General features: G+C 40.2%; 1 protein-coding gene across 2 annotated transcripts in view; it reads right to left on the reverse strand.

The window, feature by feature from the left end:
- LOC108716592 overlaps window positions 1-6,534 on the reverse strand; it is a 50,207-nt gene extending 43,673 nt beyond the window's left edge. Inside the window, exon 1 of one of the 2 annotated variants that reach the window (XM_041562646.1) lies at window positions 6,342-6,534. The gene's annotated coding sequence lies outside the window, so the exon portion shown is untranslated. The remainder of the gene's footprint in view (window positions 1-6,341) is intronic. The other variant, XM_018262837.2, reaches the window with a different exon arrangement.
- Window positions 6,535-25,820: the final 19,286 nt, after the last annotated feature.

Consider the following 25,820-nt stretch of genomic DNA (forward strand, 5'->3'; position numbering starts at 1 on the left):
GCCCCCACCACTGGCCCATTGCGTGCCATGGCTCCACCCCCTTTGATGTCACAGCCCGCCCCATTTGTTCCCGCCCCCACCACTGGCCGGTGAAAATTTTGTTAAAAGGTGGCAACCCTATCTGCATGCAGCCGGGCCACCCCTTTATTTGAGCTTGGAGATATGGTTCTATATTCCAGATTTACTGAAAGTAATGGCAGCCTAGTAGGAAACCTAAGTCAGAGCAGGTGAAAAAACTAAAGCTGGCCATAGACACATAGATATAATTGTATGAAATGACTCCAAATAAGCTTCCCAACATTTTTCCTACCATGGCGATCAGTCAATTAGTCGACGCACAGGTTAGAAAATTTCTGATGGATAACGACAATATCTTTGCATGTATTGCCTATCTGATGATATCCATGGCTGACTATCCTTCACCCAGTTTTACTTCTTCTTCTTTACGATCAATTTACTAGCGTTTGTCATAGAAGGAATATCTGAATGTCTATGGCCACGGGAAGAATCCAGTGACCAACCACCATCTGCCCAGGTCTGGCTACCTTTTAATGCTGCTGTCTCCTGTTCTACTGAATGTGCTCCTTGTATATATTTTTGTGGTGATGACCATGGCCAGTAGAGCAAGTGATAGCAAAGAAATGAACCAAAGAGGTAGGGAGATTTAATAATGAAGAGAAGACAGAAAATGTGAAACAGAGGGCACAGAGAGGAACAACTATAGTAAAAATTCTGCGAATATTAGAAAAGAAGGGAAAAAATTTAATTATTTTGAAATATGGAAGAGAACAAGGTAATGGCAAGAAGGGCCTGAGTGACAATTTAATGCATAGCTTTAGTACAGTCTTTGACCAGGCAAAGGACATGGTAAAATATAGGGGCACAGTTTGTTTATGGAGCAGTGGAACAACTTCTGGGTTTCAGAACTTACACTTTGACATGACACCTGGGCTCTTAGCTCTGAGAATGTTTATCTGTCACCAAGTTATACTTTTTTTTTGTTTTATCTGGTGAAGCTCATCATTCAAGAATGAGCCCAGTTTGATAACAAACAAAATGTCCAGAATACTAATATTGATAATAATATTGTTATGGTTTACTTTAAGTAGACCCTTTGCTTATTAATGGTTTCACCTCATTTATTTATAAATAGCTACTGGTATCCATTATTCATTGTAATAGATATATCCATTGTGATAGCTATACCACTGCATAGAATCCTGCATCTGGTTGGGTACCAGTGGGTACCCAAGGAATACCCGCAAAGTGGTCGAGTTTAGGGTAGAAATTTCATACTCCTTTATCATTTGGGTCGTCCGTGGGTATCTGGCTACGGTAAAGGATTGGTCCCTCCCGCAATTTGCCCCTTTATTCATCTGATTAGGTTCCAATATTAGATCACTTCCAGGTCACAGTGATGTTACTTCAGGTTTCACAGGTCCTGGGTTGAAACATAAGCTAACTATTTTCATACCGGTAGGGTAGGGGAACATATTGGGTGGTAGGTGGGGGCCGGGTCACTGGTCAATGGGTCCAGGTCTGTTCAACTTGGCCCATGAAGGACTCACTGCATGTTGAGTCACGTTCCCAACATACTCACTTCAGTTAAACAGCCTCTTTCCTGGGTACAGAGAAGGGTATAGTTATGACATGGTACAGCATTAAACTTCCATGGAATTCCAACTTTTGTAAACTGTAATAATGCATTATTATGGTGATCAAGAAGGTCTGAGTCACTCCCAGCCTGTGCTTGAGAACTTTCCCTTACAGTGCAAAACGACTTCATTAGGAAAACATCAGTGCAGATGTGAAACGCAGCCGACGTGACGCTGCAAAACAATATTTCATAATAAACTCCACCTGCAACTATTCAAGGAAAAGAAAGCAATCCAAAATCTGGGATTGTTATAAAAACATAATCTTTAGCATATCCAAGCCTTGTAACATCTGGAACATGTTACGGTCACACTATTATTTTATTGGTAGGTAACTAGCTCTACCCAAGCATTATCTGGAACTAAGAGAAATCAATCAGCTCCCTAGAATAACACATACGTATACACAAAGCTTTCACTGCAAAGTCACATTAATAATAGTTTCAAAGGCTGCCAAAACAATGGTTCTAGACGAGAGTGCTGCAAGGATTTTACACATTTAAACACCTTCAGGTTTTCTTGTTTTAAACTGGGTGCAGTGCAAACGATTCTTCATCATAATATAAATCAGTGCAAGAAGTACTGTATAATTAGTGCATTATGTGAGTATAATAGATTAATACGTTCATTATGTAACCATATCATTTCACAATCAGTTATAGGGACTACCAGTTATCGAGATTGTACAAGTATAGGATCGTTTATCCAGAAAGTTCCAAATTACGGGAAGTTCATTTCCCATTAATTACATTTTAATGAAATAATTTACATTTTTAAAAAATAATATAGTAACAATAAAACAGCGCTTTGTACTTGATCCCAACTAAGATATAATTAATCCTCTGGATAACAGGTTCCATGCCTGGACTGCAAGTTAAGCTAGTTTTATGGGGAGTAAAGTACATTTGCACTGTTCTACAAAATCAGAGCTTGGCAGTGTCGGACTGGCCCAGCGGGATACCAGGAAAACTCCCGGTGGGCCCAGGTGTCAGTGGGCCTCTTGCTTCTAACCATTTGGCCTATTTCATGGTCATTCCATATTTCTTATGGGAACAAAAAGGCTTAATAAAGGAAGAATAGAGAATAGTATGTAGAGAAAAGAGACTATGAGAATAAAGAGGTTGAGTGAGGAGAGGAGGTATAAAAGTTTGGAAAGTGGGCCCTCAGCCTAAGGTTTTCTGGTGGGACCCTGGTATCCCAGTCTGCCACTGGAGCTTGGGTATAAATACATGGATACAAGGATAATAAGCATGGTATACTGGTAGAGCCTAGGGTATTCCGGATAAGGGATCTTTCTTTAGTTTGGATCTCCATAACTCAAGTCCCAGCATCAATGAGTTTGACTGTCAATGGTATGCTGGGAGTAGAAGTTCAGTTTTACGGCTATAGTTTGGGCATCCCAGGTGTATATGTACAGGTTAGAGATCTATTATCTTGGAAGCCATAAAGATTCACAATACAGCAGGGCCAGACTATGACATTTGTTTTGGTGCCTCCCCTTCCCTGATCTGGCTCTCCCAGTTCTCCACTTTCTCCCATTTTGCTCCCCATCTCTGATAAAATAACCAGGAACTTGCAGACTGCGTCACCCATCATGATAGTGGTTCATTCCATTCCATCCCTTGGAGTTGTGCCCCCTAGGCAGTTGCCTCTTCTACTTTCCCCTAGTTCCAGACCTGCAATATGGCAATGCCATTTCCTATTGTGTCCTACTGAAAAAAAATTTTTCAATAATAATAAGCAGTACTGTGTGCTTGATGGCAACTGAGCTGGCGTAAACTATAATGACTATAAAAACAATCCTAGTACATGGCATGCATGGCACGTTTGGCCAATTTATGCATGCTCCATGACTTGCAGCTGACTGCTACGCATCCAGCTAACTATTGCTAGGCAACCACTAGCACAACTGGTTGCAGTTTCTCACCATGCAATTCAGTTAGGGTGCTTTCATGCACTTTGCAGTCACAATATTGGTCTGCTACACAAAGGGCCTTTGTTTCATCACCCTTAGGTAGGGCTGTCTTACAGGACAACCATGGAATAGATATTGCTAGCCCAAAAGCCAGATATTGGTCACCAAGGGATTATTATGGCCCCAGTCTGTTCAATGTCTTAACAGACTTATGTGTATGTAAAACCAATTTAACATTATTTGACCTTCAGGCAGAGTGAAAAATAATCTGCTGACTACATATAGAATTAGGGACAACACTGATCTAAGTGTTTTAGTGTTGAGGTCCACTTGTCACCATTCAGGTGCATTCAGTATATCATTTTAATTTAGTTCTTTTCGGAGCAGTAACAGGAGGACAGGAGCATTTTGACTGCCATTGTTCTCGCTGGAGGGCAGCAGTGGTCACAGATTTTGTGTCATATCTTTCGTCAAGCATTCTGGATAATACATCCCACACCTGTAACAAATGTCTGGGAAGAGCAAGAAAATGTAACCCAAAAAGCAATGTCAAACAATGTCAGCTGTTGCACTGACCACTGGGGACAATTTAACTCATTAACAATCACAGGGGAAGTGCAAAGTGCAATTACAGATGTAAAACTCCATATTTTTTGTACTTTGTACATTGCCCCATGCTTGGCTCTCATAGGTGCAGGAGAACTTTTTGCTCCAAAATTGCTTAGAGTGCAGCATAGTTGGCACTCTGTTGCACCCACTTCATAACACTTTGCACCCTGTATTCAATGCGGCTCCGAACATAATTATTGATTGAAGTATGCAGAGAAGAAACATTGTGACCTCACAACAATCTATTCCCTCACAACTTTCTATCAAGGTTTTATATTTGGGGTGAATAATGAATGCAAGTGCAGTGTGGAAAGTGCAATTTTAAATGTAATGCACCATGTTCTTTACCAAGAATGCAATCTTTTCCCTGAAATTCCAGCTTAACTGAGGCCACAAGGGGGGAGTTGTGTCTGGTGCAAGTGCAGCTCATTAGTCAAAATATATGCAGTTACACTTGCTTTTTTATACAAAATTGAACCAACTAAAAAGTGTCAGGAATCAAGAGGGGGTCATTTCCGGGACACACAACGTCAGAATGACATCTGCATAAGTCTACAGTGTGTATTGACATGCCTGCAGTGGAAACCATGGAATTACTGCACCACCAGCTTCAAAGTTCGATAATTGCAGGGTTCAACTGCATCACTGCAACCATAGGAGTGCAAGGAGCATATTTTGATGCAGGTGCAGGTATGAGATCCATTATCCAGGAACCAATTATCCATAATGTTCCCAATTACAGGGAGGCCATGTCCCACGGACTCCATTTCATTGAAATAATCCAATTATTTAAACGTATTTCCTTTTTCTCTGTAATAATAAAACAATAGATTGTACTTGATCCAAAATAAGATATAATTAATCCTTTTCGGAGACAAAACCAGCCTATTGGGTTTATTTAATGTTTAGATTATTTTCTAGTAGACTAGCAAGACCTGTTATCCGGAAAGCCCCAGGTCCCGAGCATTCTAGTTAACAGGTCCCAAACTTGTGCTTTAATAAGTGGCATCAATGCCCACAAGCACCGGTGTGGTTGTAAATGAGCCCTTTTGCTCTTATAACTTGCCATTTTATATGAAAGCAATAGGCGATGTACAAGTTATTGTTACTGAAGGAATTGAAGAACATAATAACAAAAATTATTCTTGCTCATACTCAATTTACACAGTAAGTAAAGCCCCATAACATATCAACACTTCTAATTGCCATAAAGCTGCCGTTCAGATTCATCAGCAATATGACATTCCCTTGCTGTTGCTCCATTTGTGTAACAAATTCAAGCACAATTAACATTTGAATTAGAAGTGGAATAGATTCTGTGTAACTTCATAAAAGTAATAAAACGGGTGACCTTTTTTATTCATCATTTTTTAAACTCAATTTAACATGGCACTGAACACAGAATTATTTGGGGGAGCCCTAAGGGCAGAGACACACGCTGCTATTTCGGGAGATCGATTTGGCTCTCCTAAGTTGCGTGAAGTTTCCTCATGAGGCAACTTCGTGCGACTTCTGAAAACGAAGCGTTCAGAGTGCCATCCCGCTGGCGATTTACATTCTAGCCGGAGGGAAGGCAGTTCAGGGAGATTATTCGCCCAAAGAAGAAGCGATTTGTGGGCGACTAATCTCCCGGAATAGCAGTGTGTGTCTCTGCCCTAAGGCATGTGATAAAAGTAGTGGTGCCAAAGGCACATGGTGATTGTGTGGCTTTTGTGAGCAAAGCACGTCTAACAGACACTGGTCCCTGGTTGCGGGCTATAAAATGCTCTGGATAAATCTGAAATATTGTCTGGAAAAGTAGGTGTAGTAGGAGGCCATTACAACTGGAAAACAATGAAGAAAATCCAACTGTTTTCTTTTGAGATACATGCAATGAAAACGGCTTTGCCAGTTGCTCTGCACTTTACAGATAAATCACAGATAACAGAACCAATATTAATCAGAATGTTTATTCAGCATGAGAGCTTAAAATCTAACTGGATTTAACAGAAACACATCTACATACAGCACATCTGAAAATGCTGCCACAATGATTAATTGAGAGAAATGCTTATTGTTCTATTATAAGGAGAAAGGGCTGCCATGTTGTTATTAGGGATGATAGGAGAGATGCGAAATAAATGAGCACAGGTTTGTGCCAGAGCCAAAGGTGCATCACTTACCTGTGTGCAAAGCAAATTCCCAAAGCTTGGATGAATCTGGTGCTCAGGGTGTCTGTTTAGTGAGTGTCTGATGAAACTGGAACCACATGCAGATTCCAAAGTTAAAGGGAACTGTCCAGTCTCTGCCCCCCTCAGCCTGGCTTCTCTCCTCTTATTTCTTTCATGGGATTCATGCATGTGAAAAGGAGAGCTGGCTTGGGGGAAAGGCAAGGGAATAAGAAGGGTGGGTGGGATGGGGGGGAGCTATTTTGGCAGTGTCCTCTTCCATCAAAGCTAGACTTTTACCACTGGCTGCCCCTCTTTCAAGCCTCTCTCCCACTCATAAGTCCACGGAGCTGCCAAACCTGGGAGATCTGCTGACTGTATTGCATTTAATTAACCTTCTCTGTTCTGGAGTATGACAAGAAAGCCCACGGATGAAATGGTCAGGAAAAGAAAAGTATTGGCACATTTTGGAAACAAATCTAACAGGCGAACACACATAACCTGCATGCGCTTAATTGTAGAAATTGCATGAAACACTCGGGGGAGTGTCAGAGGATATCCCTGATCTATGTAAAGTTCGCTGTTTTAATTGATCTTTTTATCCCCAAAGGTCCCCCTTTGACAGTGAGAGCCTGTGGCAAATACTCTACCCCAAACATCTTAATTGATAATGGTAATTGAGTTATTCCACAACTTCACCACTTCTTTTTTCTCTTACATTCAACCTTCTGCTCATTTTTCTGTCCCTCCTGATCGTTTTACTTGTACTTCTGTATACTTGCCCTATACCAAATACAGGATGGCAAGAAAAGAGGCCCTAACGGCCCCCTTGCAGCCCAATAAATGGTGACTGTCTATGGCATCGTACACCCGCCCCACCAAGTTTTAGGGTCCAGTCAAACACAGGCCTGGACTTGGATTCAAAATAGGCCCTGGTATTTGAAACAGAGAGGCCCAAATAGTGGAAATATTTAATTACGTCCCTCTGCCTCTGTTATTAGGAAGGTTTGATGTGGAATCACTGTAATGTACTCTGTCTCTACTAACAATAAAAAAAGTTACTCTACCCTCTACTTTCCCTGCTGTACTGTAAGAATAAAGTGCTGCTGATAAAGACTCTTGCTGCTCTACTCCCTGGATATTTCATAATAGATACCCCTGTTTCATGCTTATAGGCAGGGCTTGTGAATATGTTTTCACGCTAAAATGATTCTCTACATTCAGCACACAAAATAAATGCTAATTCAAATGTAACAACCAATTTCCGATGTGGTGACAGTGCTGTAATTAGTAATGTCAATAACCATAATTATCTCCTTAACTGGCATGCTGATTCCATGCTCAGAATTTAATTAAGATCGTTCTGTTAACCAATGCTCTCTCTCTCGTTCAGCTTGGGATCATTTAATAATCATTCAATCACTGGCTCATTAGTGGGTAGCAATATAAGCAAATTAAATATAATTGAATGTAAGGACCCAGTGACAAAACTGTTGTGATCTAACATTCTCTCCATCTATGAGTGGTTTAAGAAGCTGGTAGATGTAGTCCACAGCAGCTGGATTTTTATGAATCTTTATCATATTTACCATTCTGTGCTAGAAACAGGCCCAGTATTAAAGAATATGTGCTGTCTGACCAATGAAGGATACAAATACATAAATCTAATGCTTTAATTACCTGTAGGTCCTTCCAGCTGACACAAGGGCATCCATTCTGATTAGAAGAAAGGAGGTTCCGTCTAAATGTTCTGAAGGGGTTTTTTACAGTGAGAGCTGTGAAGATGTGGAATTTTCACCCTGAATTGGTTGTGCTTGCTGATACATTAAATAGCTTTAAAGGAGAAAAAAACCCTTATTATTAAAATCCCCTAACATACATAGATCCCCCTCCCTGCTCCTCCCCAGCCTAGGTGTTACCCTGGGTAAATGCCCCTAACGCTTTTGTTGTGTTTATACAAATGGACTGTAGATGTCACTGTGCTCAGACTTATACTGTGCATGCTTCCTGGAAGTTTAAAAGTGAAAGCTACTGTTGTGTAATGCCTGCATGACTCTGCTAATAAAGCACTGTTATACTTTACTCATCCTCGGCTACCCAAAACAGCTTTACTTACCCCTTGTTGCAGATTCAGGGCATCAGAGTTCGTGGGCGCCATCTTCTTCTCTTCGGTAATCTTCGGGAAGAGAGTGGCGTGTCGGCGCATGCGCAGTTGGCGCAATCTTCATACAGGAGTGAGGGTCAGGTCTTTAAAGGAGTGGTTCACATTTAAGTTAACTTAAGTATGTTATAGAATGGCCAATTATAAGCAACTTTTCAATTGGCGTTCATTTTTTAATTTTTACAGTTCTTGAATTATTGGCCTTCTTCTTCTGACTCTTTCCAGCTTTAAAATGGGAGTCACTGACCCCCTCTAAAAAACAAATGCCCTGCAAAGCTACTGTTATGTCAATAATAAACTGGAACCTTTTTTAATCAATGGAAGTGTGTTGATATATTTCACTACTGCTTCGAGAGGTACACAGGATCAGAAGGGCCCGAATAATATTTCTACACATGGACCAATATTTGCCTTCTGCAACTCAAAATGCTGGCTGATCGATTGAAGAAAGTCACCGTGCACATATCAAATGCTCATACATGGAGAAAACAATTTATTTTTCATAATCGTACACTTGTGGGAGTGAAATCTATTTTGCTGTCAGTTATTTTATGTGGTTGGATTTACCTTTCATGACACCATAGACAAGTTTAGTCATAATTCTTCACAAGCAGGTGCAATATGCATCATCCTATTTGGACAAATACGTTGATAATGATAATTGGTTCAGTAATTGCCCTGTACTGGATCAGTCCTCACAAATACTATTATTTATTCTGCTTTGACTCTGTAGAGAAGCAAGATGTCCCATAAACATGGATATAAATGCAGGGAGGCACAGCTACAGAGTTCATGCTATTTCTAATTGGCTAAGAATTATAACATATCTACTGATGCGGGACGTTTCATTTATTTCTGGGGTTTAAAGGACTACAGTTAAAATATTTTGAGCTAGCGTCTACCATCATATTTTAGTAATAAGGATGACATGAGAGACCAGCTGTGGAAATGATTATTATATAAAGGTAAGCACCTCTGTAGTATGAGCATCAATATGAAATTAATATATGGGCATGAGGCTGTTGCAGATGGTACTATTTGTGTGTATTTACAATATGAATGGTGTATTATTAGTTTAAGCTGACTATGTATGTTCTAGAGATGCACCGAATCCAGGATTCGGTTTGGGATTCGGCCTTTTATCAGCAGGATTCGGATTCGGCTGAATCCTTCTGCCTGGCCAAACCGAATCCTAATACTAATTTGCACATGCAAATTAGGGGTAGGGAAATTTAGCGACTTTTTGTCACAAAAGGGAGTAAAACATGTTTTCCTCTTCCCATCCCTAATTTGCATATGCAAATTAGGATTTGGATTCGGTTCTGTATTCGGCCAAATCTTTTGTGAAGGATTCGGGGGTTCGGCTGAATCCAAAATAATGGATTCGGTGCATTCCTAGTTTATTCTGATAAAAGTAGGTTTGTCTGATTTTCTTTATGGGTATACAAACTCAAACAATATATTGTTGGTTTGGGTATCAAGCATGTTTACATGTGCTTAATTTGAATAAGGGACTGGAATATGAATAGGAGAGGCCTGAATAGAAAGATGAGTAAAAAACGTAGCAATGACAATACATTTGTAACCTTACAGAGCATTTGTTTTTAGATGTGGTCAGTGACCCCCATGTGAAAGCAATAAAGAAAAAAAAGAGAAGAAAAAGGCAAATAATTAAAAAAAAACTATAGAAAATAAATAATGCAGACCAGTTGAAAAGCTGTTTAGAATTGACCATAACATATAACATACTAAAACTTAAATGCGAACCAACCTTTAATTCCTCACTCTGAGTTTACATTGGTGCAGGGCTCCCAGACCCCAAGGGAGGAATATAACAAGCAATACCTTATTTTAGTACAGTACCAAATCAAAAGAATGACCAACGAGGTTATAATTTTTGTATTTTCACATGCTACTGCCAAAATACCAGGACACTTGCAGCAAATTCAAAATATGTAGAATGTACAGTTATGGGATCCATTATCTGAAAGCTTGTTATCCAGAAAGCTGTGAATCATGGGAAGGCCATCTATGGGGCAAATTCACTAAACGACGAAGCGCCTAACGCTAGCGTGAATGTGCCAGCGGAGCGCATTTTCGTTAATTCGCCGATTCACTAAAGGACGCTTGCGTAAATTCACTAGTGTTACTTCGCACCCTTACGCCTGGCGAATTTGCGCAACGGACATAACTACGCAAATTTACTAACGCGCAAATTATTCTGAAAGCTACCTTTTACTCCAGACTTCCTTCGCCACCTCAGACCAGGCGAAGTGCAATAGGGTAGATTGCTTCAAAAAAAGGTAAAAATGCTTCTAAGTCCCAAAAAACGCTGGCGTTTTTTCATTTTTTATGGGTGATAGGCTGAAAAAGATCGAAACATTTTTTGGGGCTACCCTCCTTCCCCCCTACATTTCCTAACTCATGGCACCTTAACTATACAGTGGGCACATTTGTAGGGCAAAATAAAAATTTTATTTGCTGTTTTGAAGGTTTTCCAGGCTTGTGTAGTGCTGCTACATATACCTCCATAGTAACTTGAATTTGGCGCCGTATGCAAATTAGTCATCGATAGCGTAACTTTGCTTTGCTTGGCGAATTAACGATAGCGCAACTTCGCAACCTTACGCTTCCCCTGAGCGCAACTTCGGATTTTAGTGAATTTGAGTATCGCTGGCGAAAAAACGCCTGGCGAAGTGCAGTGAAGCGCGGCAAAGCGGACGCTGGCGCAATAACGAATCTTAGTGAATGTCCCACATAGACTCCATTTTTTATCCAAATAATCTAAATTTTTAAAAATGATTTCCCTTTTCTCTGTAATGATAAAACAGTACCTCGTACTTGGTCCAAACTAAGATATAATTAATATTTATTGGAGGCAAAAACAGCCTATTGGGTTTATTTAATGCTTATATGACCTAAGGTATGAAGATCCAAATTATGGAGAAATTCATTATCCGGAAAAAACCCAGGCGTTAAAGATAACATGTCCTTTACCTGTACTGGATGCAGTATTAAAAACAGGGACAATCCTGGGAATATCAGGATGTATGAGAGCCTGCTGTTTGTGGATCTATCCCTGATTAGCCAAATGCTGCATCCTGCAAAAGAAGCATCTGCCAGACTGCCTTGTAGATTTCAGACTGTAGATTCCAAAAACCCTGTGCTCAAAAACCCTTGGAATCTGTTTTACTTTGCAAGTTTCGGGAAAGCCAAGTGAAAGGCAGCTTTACAAGGCAAACAAACAGCCCGAGGTACCACCTGTAAAGTCCCAGTGAATATTAAAAACTGGTTATATTACCCTCCCAGTTAGCTGCAATTGTCTTGGGGCGTTTGTGTTTAGTCTGAGATAAATTGTTCCATTTCAGTGAGTGCAATGTAAAACGACTCTATCCAAGCAAAAACACATGGTGAGAGCTTTAACAAAATCAAACAAATTGATTCAACATGGAATTCTAGACATTTGATGAATATGCAATATCGTTGTACTGGAAAGACATTCAGTAGTTTTATTTTAAAAGAGAAAGGGAGAAGTTCAAATAAATATTTAAACAAAACCGAGGAGAAACAGTTGAAGCAACATTCACAGAATTGTCGATTTGCCTTTCAGCCCTAAATCTTTCTTACGCTACAGGTCTATTGTTTGATTCCCCTACTGGGCTTACATGGCAGCAACATTTTATTTATAGTCTCTATTAAAGGGGAACTAAAGTCTAAAATAGAATAATGCTAGAAATGTTGTATTTTGTATACTAAACATAAACTTACTGTACAGAAGCCTAATTAAACAAATGATGTATGCTTTTAAAGTTGGCTACAGGGGGTCATCATCTTGTAACTTAGTTAAACATCTGTGCAAAACCAAGACCATGCACATGCTCAGTGAGGTCTGGGCTGCTGTTGGGAGGTTAAACTTAGGGATCATCATAAATTATCAAGACAGCTAAAGTCAAATCATTTCTGGCGTAGAAGCTGATACAACAAAACTGATTAATAATCAGAATATGCAGACTGCACTGGCTCTGCAGACACAAATCTCTACACAGTTGCCAGCTGCTCTACAGAGAAACAAACAAAGTTGCTCATTAGAGAAAATAAAAATGGGGTTAAATTTTTTTGCCTTTACATCCCCTCCAAGCATTTTAAGTTAATAGATCTCTTGTCTTGCCTTTTCTGAGCACAGTGATAGTGCTTGGCATATAACAAAACATCTGTTATTTTCTATAAACAGTCTAGCATGCCTCCCAACTGACAGTCACGCTTTTTACAGCTCAACCTGCAGTCCCGCGTTTGTACTGTAAAGTCCCGACTTTCTCTGCACTGAACAGCCAGCAAAAGAAACAATGTTTCTAACTTAATTGGTTTTTATCAAAGAGCCCAGAACAACCACCCTCATGCAACTAAGATACTTTGTAACAATTTTGAGATAAGCAAATAAGTATTTGTAAGAATTTAGATAAGGAGGTCCTTTGGGAAAAGTTAGACTCACAGCTTAAAGGGCAATTCACCTTCATTGCAAAACTGTAATAACTGGAAAAAAAACACAGAAATATGTTCAAACTTTCCTAGCCTGCCAAATTGTGTAAAACATACATGGTAATTAGGGGAAGCAGCACAAAAATGGGCATGGTAAAAAAAAAATTGCCACGCTGCAAATGTTTTTGTCCCTCTTTTTATTTCCAAAATGTTGGGAGGTATGGTTTAGTGCAGTGCTGTCCAACTTCTGTGTAACCGAGGGCCGTAATTTTTCTGGCCTACATGGTGGACGGCCGATAATGGAAGTCAGTGTTGACCACTCCCTGTTTTTAAACCACACCCATGTAAGCACAAGACCATATCCAAATTAATTGTGGTAGCACACGAAAAAACAAATGGTTGGTGATCACTGCAGGGATATCACTTATCACTCATATGTAATAAAAAAGTTGTCATATTAAGACATACCCTTAAATCCATATACCTCCTCATCCCCTGTGGATAACACAGCACCCCAGCACATCATTAAACCCTTTAGGGGCCCCTAACAATAGTTTATGCTAACAAACCCCCAAAACAAATACCATGCTTATGTTCCACAGGCAGAGTATGTCACACACAGGCAGAGCAGGGCACACACAGGCAGAGTATGACACACACAGGCAAAGCAGGGTACACACAGGCAGAGTATGGCACACACAGGGAGCATATGGAAGGCAGAACAGAGTAGGAGACAGGGAAATCCATCAAGACCACTCTAAGATGTACTACATACAGTGACACAGTGCTGATGCCCCATTAGCATTTTGTATAAAGTGTGAACTAAAATTTAAGTAATATTTTCCATGGAACAGAATGCTAACAGAATGGGCACTCCTGTTCTATATACTGTATATTGTGAGTCGGTCCCTAAGCTCAGTAAGTGACAGCAGCACACAGCATGTGCAGTGAATCAGCAGAAAAGAAGATGGGGAGCTACTGGGGCATCTTTGAAGACACAGATCTTTACTGCTAAAGGGCTGTGGATGCCTTGGGCTGGTACAGAAGCCCAATACATAATGAACAACATTTCTAGCCTACTTCTTTAGTTAAGCTTTAGTTCTCCTTTAAAGGGGACCTGTCACCCGGAAAAAAAAAATCCAACTCATATTTTATCATGTCTGTCAAGCAAAATAAAATGTAATTACACTATATAAATTATTTGAATCTTGATTCTTTCGGTCTTGGAATTCATAATTATAGCAAGCAGGCAGCAACCATGTTGTGGGCTCTATTATTTAGGCAAGCCTTACATCATCTCAAAATCTTGTTTGTGCACCGGAATGGGGGACCTGATGTCCATCTCCATGCACTGGCTACACAATTAAATGGTGAAGAGAGAGGGGGGGGGTTGTGGGGAGATCAGTGATATCTAGGAAGTGCTGAATTGAAAGTGAAAGTAATTAACTGCCCTTGCCTCTATGCCTAAGGCGTAGAGGAGGGGCAGGCAATATTTGATTGACAGCTGAGGTTTTTTAAACGAGTTAATGAGTGTCACGTCGGCACCCTAAATTCAGAACCAATGCTAAGCACCCTGTTCTCGGCTCTTGCTTCCGCCTTTAACAGCCACCTTTCACCTCGGGAGGAGCCCTCGACTAATCGGATGCCGCCAGGTCTTATTAAGAGAGGTGCCAAGTGAAGGGTTCTTAACAAGCAAAGGGGCATGATGGTAAAGCAGAAGTCTTTTGGGCAGAAGGTTGCAGTACAAGGCGTGAATGCGCCTACAAAAGAGGCAGAGGCGCGTCCAGCACACCCTAAGAGACGGCAGGCATGGAGGCAGAAAAGCCTTGTGGCGGGCGTCCCCGCCTAGGGGGAGACAGGTGTCCCTGTTGACCCCCTCCCTCTAGACCACCAGGGTGAGAAGTTACAATGAGTAAATGAACAGCTATGAATGATTTAATAAAAAAAAATTTGGATTTCATGTTTAATTTGTAAAGTACTTTTACTATACAGCTTTTTTTTCTGGATGACAGGTCTGCTTTAAGAGCATTTTGAGAGATGCCTTTGTGTCTGCAAAGGATACCCTTGGCCATGTAGTGTATTTACTGGGGGATACTGATGCTGACATTTTTTTAGCATAGGTATCCCCTCCCCCCAGTAAAATATACATACAGTACAGGAATGGAACCTGTTATCCAGAATGCTTAGGACCTTGGGTTTTCCTTCATTTGGATCGCCATACCTTGAGTCCACTAAAAATCATGTAAACAATAAATATAAACACTGTATGGTTGTTTTGCCTCCAATGTGGGTTAGTGTAGCTTAGTTTGGATCAAGTACAAGGTTCTGTTTCATATTTAATGAGAAAAAGTAAATTAATTTAAAAAATGAGAACTATTTGCTTATAATAGAGTCTACAGGGAGAGGGCCTTCATGTATTCTGGATAATGGGTTTCCAGATAACAGATCGTATACCTGTACATGGGGTAAGGGAGGAGAAAATGGTCAAGATGCAGAGTGAATAGTAACTTCACAGAACCTAAGCAAAATAAAGCAAGGAGAAAATAATTCTACATTCCCCTTTAAATATTTCCATTAGACAAATACAAATAAAAAAGAATTTACGGTAACAGGTTATCTTGCCATTATTTATCTTGCTTTTCAGCATGCCACCTATTTCACCACTACATTTATACATCTAGTCCTATACACAGTTAGTGAATCCTGGGGCCAGGGGCAAAACAGACCATGCAGGCGCTATCATTTATATAGTGAATAAAGTACCCCCTCTTGTAAAATATAAGGATATTATATGTTACCGAGGACCGAAGGCCAAGTGGTTTTATACAGGTCATGGAACTCCGAGGTAACTTCTAATATCCTCATATTTTACAACTGGGGGTACTTTATTTATTATAATACACAAGTTTCAGTGAGTCATGTGACAAAAATGACATCAGAACTCACCGTTTATAACTGATGACATCAGAACGCACTGTTTATAAGGATATAATTTACAAGATATTCATGGCTTTTGTGTATTATATAAAGTACGTGTCCATAGTCTATTTACTGATGTTGAGGTGCTTGCCCTACCCCAGCAAATCTGACTGACTCCTCCTGTCCCAAAAATGCTGATATGTGGAGCCCAAAACATATATTTTATATCTTATTTTACTAACATGGGACCACTATGATTATGGGACCTTTGGGCAAAAACCTTCTTTGACTTAATCTATACCAGACAAAACGACGAAGGCCAATGATATTCAAACTGCAGGTTGATCTGGCCAATATCAAATTGTATCCCTGTTATATGAGAATGTGGTGTATCCCACAGCGTAGCAATATGTTCTTTCATACAAAACAGTGGTGTTGAGTTGCTGGCATGCTACCCCTGGGTCACAAATAAGGACTAAAATACTAAAGTACAGGGCTGCCTTGTGACTGTCAGAAGATGCAGAGCACAGCCATTGCCCTGGACGATATTAATGAACACTAAGGGGCAATTTTGTCCAGTCTACCAGGCAGTGGTTTGAATGACAGACTGGAAGATGAATTGGAGAGGATCCAAATAGAAAAAATAGTAATATGATGTAAGAATATAATTGTAGCCACCCAGAGCTATAACTTTTTTGGTTGCCTGGGTCATTGACCCCCTACAACCAGGTAGCACTTGGAAAAGAGGCAGAAGAGAAAGGCAAATAATGCAAAAGCTAAAAAAAAAGTAAAACTTAAAAGGTGCTAAGAACAGAGCATTCTATAGCATACTAATAGTTAACATAAAGGTAAATGGCAGCTGGGTCGGAGTGGGCCAGCGGTACCCTGGGTAAAAACCTGGTAGGCCCCGCCAACCCAGACCCGCACCTATCCTCTGCCTGCACCGCTGTCTGCACTGCTCCCTGATCTTTCCCCCTCCTGGACCCGACTGAGAGAACAGATACGCACAGCAGTGGTGCCAGTAGGGGGGGGGGGGGTTGCAGCAGCGGGGGGGGCCTTGAGGGGGTTGTGGCTGGGGGCCCAGAGGTAGGTTGGGTCCCCTGTGTTGGAAGCCCTGTGGGCTTCGGACCCTCCAGTCCAACACTGAATGGCAGACAGGGCATTTTTTCACCCATGGGAAATATTCCCTACCTAGGCTAACACCAGGCAACCAGCAGTGTCAGGGGCCACTTGATCTCCAGTGATGCTGGCCCATGTGTTATGCAGTAGTAAAAATAGGAAGCTGACTGTGTTTCTTAGCCCTTTCCTTATGCCCTGTATTAGTTAAATGACTGAGAAACAGAAGAAGAGCTCAGTTGCAGGGATCACAAGGAACACTGTCACGCTTTGCTTGTAATGTAAATATACTTTATGGGAATCTATTCGGCTGGTTCTCTAGCTTGTGAGCCTTCCAGCTCTGGGATTATATTTCATGTTCACTTTTCACTTGGCTAACAGGTTTTCATGAAATACAATTCCTTTGCTTACACAACTCTCCGTGAATCCCATGTAATAGTTCCTAATGCATATAAAGCAATTGGGGAGATGGTGCCACAAAGGACAAGCACTGGGTGTGTTGAGCCCATGCGCCAGAGAAATCAATATGGGTTATCAGCACTAATCTTTTACTGTTAACCCCTCAGTGGCACCAGCAACTATAATTCTTGTTCCAGCAGTGTGTGTGTGTGTATATATATATATATATATATATATATATATATATATATATATATATATATATATCTATATATATAATAAAACACAATAAACTGCAGCTCATCCCTTTTTATTGGGTGCACGTGGGTGAGGCTGGATAAACAAATTACACAAAGTTTGACCCCAGCACTCCAATATAGAACCCCAAGATATCAATATATCAGTTTATATGTGTATTGTGGATTTGTGAACTTAGAACTAAAAGTAGCTCTTTTCTAGTTTTCCTCTGCACATTGTGGCTGTGGGGAGCTGCAGTACAATCATAAAATATTCACAAATCCAACCATAAAATCCTCATGTGGACCCCTGGCTACTACAGTGACACAGGGGCACAATTATAGGAGGCCCAGTTTTTGATACTGTCCTACAAATCCATATTCTGTATAATTCAGTATACCACAAAAGAAACCATAATCTATACTCGTATGGGTTTTCGGAAAGTTATTTTTCTGACCCCCCCCCTCCCGTGAACATATGCACGTAATACCAAAACTATGGGGCAGATTTACATATGGTTGAATATCAAGGGTTAATTAACCCTCGATATTCGACTGCCAAATGTAAATCCTTCGACTTCGAATATCGAAGTCAAAGGATTTACCGCAAATAGTTAGATCGAACGAAAAATCGTTTGATCGAACAATTAAATCCTTCAAGTCGAAATTCGACGTTATTTTTATTCTATTCCTTCACTCGAGCAACGTTAATGTGCCCCTATGTGTGCGCAACACAAATGATCATCTAGTACAAGGGTTCCCAAAAAGTAGACCTTTTGCTGATGATCAGTAGATCTCAAGACACTGTCAACAAACAACTTGTCTAAATCACACTCCTGTTACGTGCTTTTCATTCAGATATTTATCATGTTAAGGTTACATAAGAAAAAGTTGTTTGTTAAATATAGCAATATACATTTTCCCATAAATCATTGTTTTCTATAGAACAGAATGCTAACAATGCTTTTATGGATGTAGATCTTAATTGAACAACATTACTAAAAGTAGATCTCGCATTAGTAAAGTATGGGCAGTCCTGATCTAGTAGTTAGTCAGAACTTGATAGATGCTTTTATTCAACCACAGCTACTATGTTACAAACTCACAATTCATTTTACTGAAAACAGTTGTGTAACTATAGATGGAACAGACCCTGCTACATTTAGTAGTAGTTCATTTATACAGAAGTTAATTCACTCGGGATCAGTTTCATCTAGCATCATTTTTTTAAATTAGGTGTTCAGTGAAGTTTGCCTTGATTTAAACCTTGCCCCTGTCATACTGTTCCCCCATGTCATAACTTTATACATAAGCTGATGCTTTTATGTAATTTACGTAAAATGCTAATGTTTAAACATAAGTTTTACAAATGATGTAACTTTGTACTAAACGGCCAGGCCCCCTTAGAATCAAAGTTTCACCAGGCCCAGAACAACATACCCAGCCTGGTCTCCAGTATAATACTTGGTCTGTGAACTTGGCTCTGGTTAATCCATTAGAAGCTGCATCAACCACACATTAAAGAATTCTGCCTTTTTATTGTTCTGTGATACACACTGCATTGAGGTGTATCACTCAGGCTCAGGGTACCATTATAATGGGCCGCCTTTATACAGGTAAATGGTGTCAGGAATGAGAAATCTGAAGATATCTATTTATTAGATAAGGCTTTTATGATGTTTTATTTAAAACAACGATGATCAAAGACTACAGAAGCTGCAAACTCTTTAGGCTAATGTCAATTTTAAGGCTACTGTTTCAGGAGGAACTCCCTGTTGCGGGAGTAACTACTCCACCGAATTAGAATATTTTAGGCTGGCAAGAGACATAGTAGGCAGACTGAGGGAGGTGGGCTATATGAATGTGCATTTAGAGGACAGCGGAGACAGATAGAGCAACATTGTTAAAGTGGAGCTGTCATCCAGACACAAAAAGCCGTATAATAAAAGTCCTTTTCAAATTAAACATGAAATCCAATTTCTATTTTTTATTAAAGCATTCATAGCTGTTGTAAGATCATTCAAATATTGTCTGCCCTTCCTCTATGCCTTAAGGTCCCCATAGACGCGACGATTCTTCTTGCCGAACGACCGATTTTAGGGAAGTCCGACCAATCCTTCGAAATTATCGTGCGGTTAGTGGTATTCGAACGATCGTACATCTTACGATTTTTCGGCCGACATCTGTCGGGAAATTGATCGGCCAGGTCAAAAAATCTTTGTCGGCCCCAGTGCAATCTATCTATGTTTGCAGGGCCAAGCAGGCAGCTCCCCTTTGTTTTCCTGCCAAATTGGTCTTTTTAGTTGATGGTAAATTCGTACGATCGTACGATCGTTCTGAGAAGATATTGGTCTCACGATCAGGATCTGATCTTTTAAAAATCTCAACATCTATGGCCAGCTTTAGGCATAGAGGGGGGGCATCCAATTACTTTCACTTTCCATTCAGCACTTCCTAGATGTCACTTCACCCACACATTGTAGTGGAAAACCCGACCCACACCCAATCCGCACCGCTCTCCCTCCCGCAACCCGCACCCGCCTGAGCCTGACTCCCGGCTTCACTTTATAGACCTACGCCGCCCCGGCAATGACGTCAAAAAAGGGGCGGGTGAGCAGGTGCACAGCTATAAATCCGGATGCCGGAAGTTGAAGGTGGCACCCGCAAAGAGGATGCAGGGTCAGCCCGAACTCAACCATGGGGATGGACATCAGGTTCCCCATTCTGGTGCACAAACAAGATTCTGAGATGATTCAAGGATTGTCTTAATAAAAGTGCTCCTACCTGCTATAATTATGAATTCCCAGACTGAAGCAAACAACATTCAAATAATTTATATAGTGTAATTAAAGTTAAAATAGCATTTGGAATAATTTTTTTGGGTGACGGGTCCCCTTTAAATATACTTATTTAAGTATTTTCTTTTTTTTCAAATTGCAAGTTTATTGTGCATTGACATAGCTTAAAGATAAATAGAATCAAAGTATACATGCTTAATAACTTATGAGAGCTATGTAAAGATTTATATAAGTATAATCAGCACAATAGGGAGATGTTACATCAAAGAAATTATAAGCTTAGGTAACAGTAAAAAGAAAAAGATTGTAAAAAAGAGAATAGTGAAATAAGAGAAACTTGTACACGGAATATACAGAGAACATAAACCTGGTAAATGTTGATGTATCAGATATTCAACTTTTGCTAAGAAGTAAAGCTCAACCAAAAAGAAAATTCAAAGTTAGGGATGCATTGAGACATTATTCCTGTGGTTCTTGGGTAGAATGCTAAGGGTCCCATATTTGTGCACATTTGATGCTTGTTTCTGGTGTTTGTGCTGCCATTCTCTCCATGATGCTCTCTCTCTGACTTTTTAATGCAAAATGAGATGTTGTATGTTTGGTATGTTACAGCGTGGCTGCTGAGTTGAAGATATGGAATAATAATTTTTTGTTGAGGCCAGCTGTATGTTCTGGATATATTTGGAGGAGAGCTATTTGGGGCTGACATGGAAGAGTACATCCTTAACGTTGTTGAATCAAGTCAAATATTTTTGACCAAAAAGGTTGAATTATGGGGCATAGCCACCACATGTGTATGAAAGACCCAATATGTCCACATTGTCTCCAACATTGTGAGGGGTATTGAGGGTTGATGGTTACCAAGCGCTTTGGGGTAAGACAAATCTAGATGATTTGTGCAACAAGTAGCTCCTTTAGAAATGGAGTTGGAGGTCATTCTCCCACTTTTGCATGTATGGGAATTTAAAATCCTCTGGAGTTTGAAGTTGCTGCTTATCACATTCCGAGATGATAGCTTTACAGTTCCATGCCTTGCCACATAGGCATTCCATATCGGTATTATGTTGGGTTTGTAGTTCACATGAGGCCTCGGATTTCAGGAGGTGGACTACTTGAAGATAGACATTATGTTGAGAGTGTGGTAAACCAAATCTTTCCACTAGGTCTTTAAACTTTTTCAGAGTATTTGCAAAATAAAGCTGGCCAATGTTATTAATCCCTCTGTTTTCCCACTCCTTATTTAAGTATTTTTGATTGCCTTTGATAATGTTACACAAAGTTGTTTTTCTGCCGGCGTTTTGCTTTTGGTGGAGATACCACTCATTCAACCTCCTACTGCCCTGTTTCAGACTGCAGTGGCATGAATGCTGTAAGTCATTGCACATACAGGGTGGACTATGGGCCAAAAATGCTTGTGTGCAGTTTTGAGCCAAGAAACCACCCACGGGTTAAGCAGATTTGCATTCCTGTCACTGCAGTCTCACATGGGATGGGGTGGGGTGGGGCAACTAAGGTTTTGCCGGAAGAGAAATTGCTTTGTGTGACATAAGCCTTAGGGTATGAAATACATAGTTTATTTCTTGTTAGTCTAGTCTCCCTTCCCTTGCAATGTGTGCGCTACACTTGACCACAATACCATAGCTAATCACTTCCAAAAGCCAGAAAATAGTTTTTAGACCTAATTTTATATGTAGTTAAGTACATGTTTTTTCACTCGAGCTCAAAACCAAATATGCTTTAGGAGACTTTCCCAGACATTTCTAATGGGTTTCGGAGGTAACAATCTACTTCATACAAATAGAAACCAAGGATTCCAGAAAATGTGTACTATTTAAATCAAGATATCACCTTCCAATAACCTGGTTAAAAGTTTCCAGAAAATGAGTGCCTGACTCCAGGAATAATACCATTCTACTCTATTTATCCAACAGATACACATAAAAAAAAAACAAAAAAAAAACATTTCTAAGAGATCAGTATCAAATGACACGCTTAGCATTGCTTGTTGGCCATGTTTCATAATCCTAACATTTGGGAAAGACACAGGCATAAAAGAAAGGAGATTGTTACAAAATCATGGGAAGCATGCAGTTGCATTTATATTTTCCTTTCCGTCAAACCTCGAGTATTATTTGATTGTACGTAACATATTTGACACCAAAAGAACATTGTATAAAGTGGTGCAATAAAACATATTTTTAAATACGGGTATGGGACCTGTTATCCAGAATATTTGGAACCTGGGGTTTTCCGGATAAGGGATATTTCTATAATTTGTATCTCCATATCTTAAAGGGATACTGTTATGGGAAAAAATGTTTTTTTCAGAATGAATCAGTTTATAGTGCTGCTCCAGCAGAATTCTGCACTGAATCCATTTCTCAAAAGAGCAAACAGATTTTTTTATATTCAACTTTGAAATCTGACATGGGGCTAGACATATTGTCAATTTCCCAGCTGTCCCAAGTCATGTGACTTGTTCTCTGATACACTTCAATCACTCTTTACTGCTGTACTGCAAGTTGGAGTGATATCACCCCCTCCCTTTTTCCCCCCAGCAGCCAAACAAAAGAACAATGGGAAGGTAACCAGATAGCACCTCCCTAACACAAGATAACAGCTGCCTGGTAGATCTAAGAACAACACTCAATAGTAAAAACCCATGTCCTACTGAGACACATTGAGTTACATTGAGAAGGAAAAACAGCAGCCTGCCAGAAAGCATTTCTCTCCTGAAGTGCAGGCACAAGTCACATGACCAGGGGCAGCTGGGAAATTGACAAAATGACTAGCCCCATGTCAGATTTCAAAATTGAAAAAAAAATCTGTTTGCTCTTTTAAGAAATGGATTTCAGTGCATAATGCTGCTGGAGTAGCACTATTAACTGATGCGTTTTGAAAAAAACATGTTTTCCGATGACAGGATCCCTTTAAGCCTATTAAAAAAAACATTTAAACAAATATATATAAACCAAATATGATTGTTTTGCATCCAATAAGGATTAACTACATCCTAGTTAGGATCAAGTACAAGAAATGGTTTTATTATTACAAAGAACAAGTAGATTTGGAGCATTCTGGATAATGATTTTCTGGATAACGGATCTCATGCCTGTATTCGCAAAGCTCTCTTTTTGTTCTTATGCATGCGTTAAAGGGGTGGTTCACCTTTGAGCTAACTTTTAGTATGTTATAGAATGGCTAATCCTAAGAAACTTTTCAGTAGGTCTTAATTTTTTCTTTTTTTATTGTTTTTGAATTTTTTGCTTTCTTCTTCTTTCCAGCTTTCAAATGGGGGTTATTGAGCCCAGCTACAAATGCTCCGTAAGGCTACATATTTATTGTTATTGTTACTTTTTATTACTTATCTTTCTATGCAGGCTCTTTCCAATTCATATTTCAGTCTCTTATTCAAATCAATGCATGGTTGCCAAGGTAATTTGGACCCTATCAACCAGATTGCAGAAATATGAAACTGGAGAGCTGCTGAATAAAAAGCTAAATAACTAAAAAAACACAAATAATAAAAAATGAAAACCAATGGCAAATTGTCTCAGAATATTACTCTATATGACTAGGGTTGCCACCTTTGAAACGGTGGAGACCGGGCATGGGAGGTGGGCCATGACGTCAGGGGTGGGGTCGTGACGTAGATGGGCGTGTCCGTGGGGTGGGGCTATGATGCGGCGATCAGCGATTTGCTGATCGATGTGTCAATCAAGGGAATCCTGCCCGGTTCTCCCTATTTGGAAAACCAGACAGGAAGTTTTGACCCGGGCAGCCCTTCAAAATGCCGGGCTGTCCGGGTCAAAACCGGACAGATGGCAACCCTATCTACGTCATACTTAAAGTTAATTTAATGGTGAACAACGCCTTTAATACCTGCTTACATGGGTGGGTGCTACAACAAGGAGCTGGCCACTGCTCCTGTATAAACTATAACAAACAAGGGAAAGTTGTACTCACCGCTAATTTTTAAAAACATTAAGTTGTAGCTCCCACTATTTCCAGCTATAGTCAGGTGATCCCACTGTTGGCCAATAAAAGGGCAACCAAGTTTGGGAGTTTTACTTTGAAAGCAGGAAGTAAAGGTGGCCATACACGGCCGATAAAAGCTGCCGACAGACCGAGTCGGCAGCTTATTGGCCCGTGTATGGGGCCCCCAACAGGCTTCCCCGATCGATGGGACTAAAAATCCCATTGGATCGCGGCCGCATTGGTTTGTTGATGCGGTCCCGCGATCCGACCGCTCATAAAGCCAACGTTAGAATCTGATCGTTGGGCCCTAGGGCCCACAATCAGATCAGCCCAATATTGCCCACCTCAAGCTGGGCATATCGGGGAGAGATCCGCTCGTTTGGCGACATCGCTCCGTGTATGGCCACCTTTAGTTGGGGGTAAAATGTAGTTCTTAATGAATCAGATGAAAGTTGAGTGTAAGAACTGGCCACACCAGGGATGATTTTGATGTAGTTGGCCACCTTAAATATATTGCAATATATGGACAAACAATCCCCGTTTTGTTTAAAGGGTAAGGCATTTTTTAGTAGCTTAAGGCACAAAATGTTTCAATGTCGTTAATATATTGATAATGGGTTGAGTGCAGAGGACATATTGTATTTGCTTACCTTCTGGCAAACCTGGGAATCCTCTTTGATAGCAGTGGGAAGACATGGGATAATTGGTACACATCTGTCTGTGCATTGCTTCCATCCAGACACGGACTGGCAATCTGTAGATTCTGGCACATACCAGAAGGGAAGTTGTAAGATAACATAGAGCAGGGATCCACAACCTTTTTTACCCATGAGTCACATTCAAATGTAAAAAAATAGTTTGGGAGCAACACAATCATCAAAAAGTTCCTTGGGGTGCCAAATAAAGGCTGTGATTGGCTATTTGGTAGCATTATGTGGACTGGCAGCCTATAGGAGGCTCTGCTTGGCACTATAGTTCGTTTTTTATGCAATTAAATCTTACTTCCAAGCCTGTAATTCAAAAATAAGCACCTGGTTTGAGGACACTGAGAGCAACATCCAAGGGGTTGGAGAGCAACATGTTGCTCACAAGCTACTGGTTGGGGATCACTGCCATGAGAGTAACAACAGTATCAACATGACAGTTCTAAGAAATCCCATTGACCAAATCACCATTAAAAAAGGCCAGACCACTAACAGTGCCACCTGGTGAAAAGAAAAGAGAAGACAGCTGTAAAACACACCTAAAACAGAAACAATCCTATACTGTAACAATCCAGGAAAAAAAATTATTTAAATGGATTTCCTCAGTTCATAAATAGGCCTTACAAAATACATTCTACAGTTGCTGAAGCACAGCAAAATGAGTGAGACAAATTCACTCAAGCCTGCATGTGAGTTGTTGCACAGGT

The sequence above is a fragment of the Xenopus laevis genome, chromosome 5L (genome assembly GCF_017654675.1).
Source record: "Xenopus laevis strain J_2021 chromosome 5L, Xenopus_laevis_v10.1, whole genome shotgun sequence".
Taxonomy (NCBI): Eukaryota; Metazoa; Chordata; class Amphibia; order Anura; family Pipidae; genus Xenopus; species Xenopus laevis.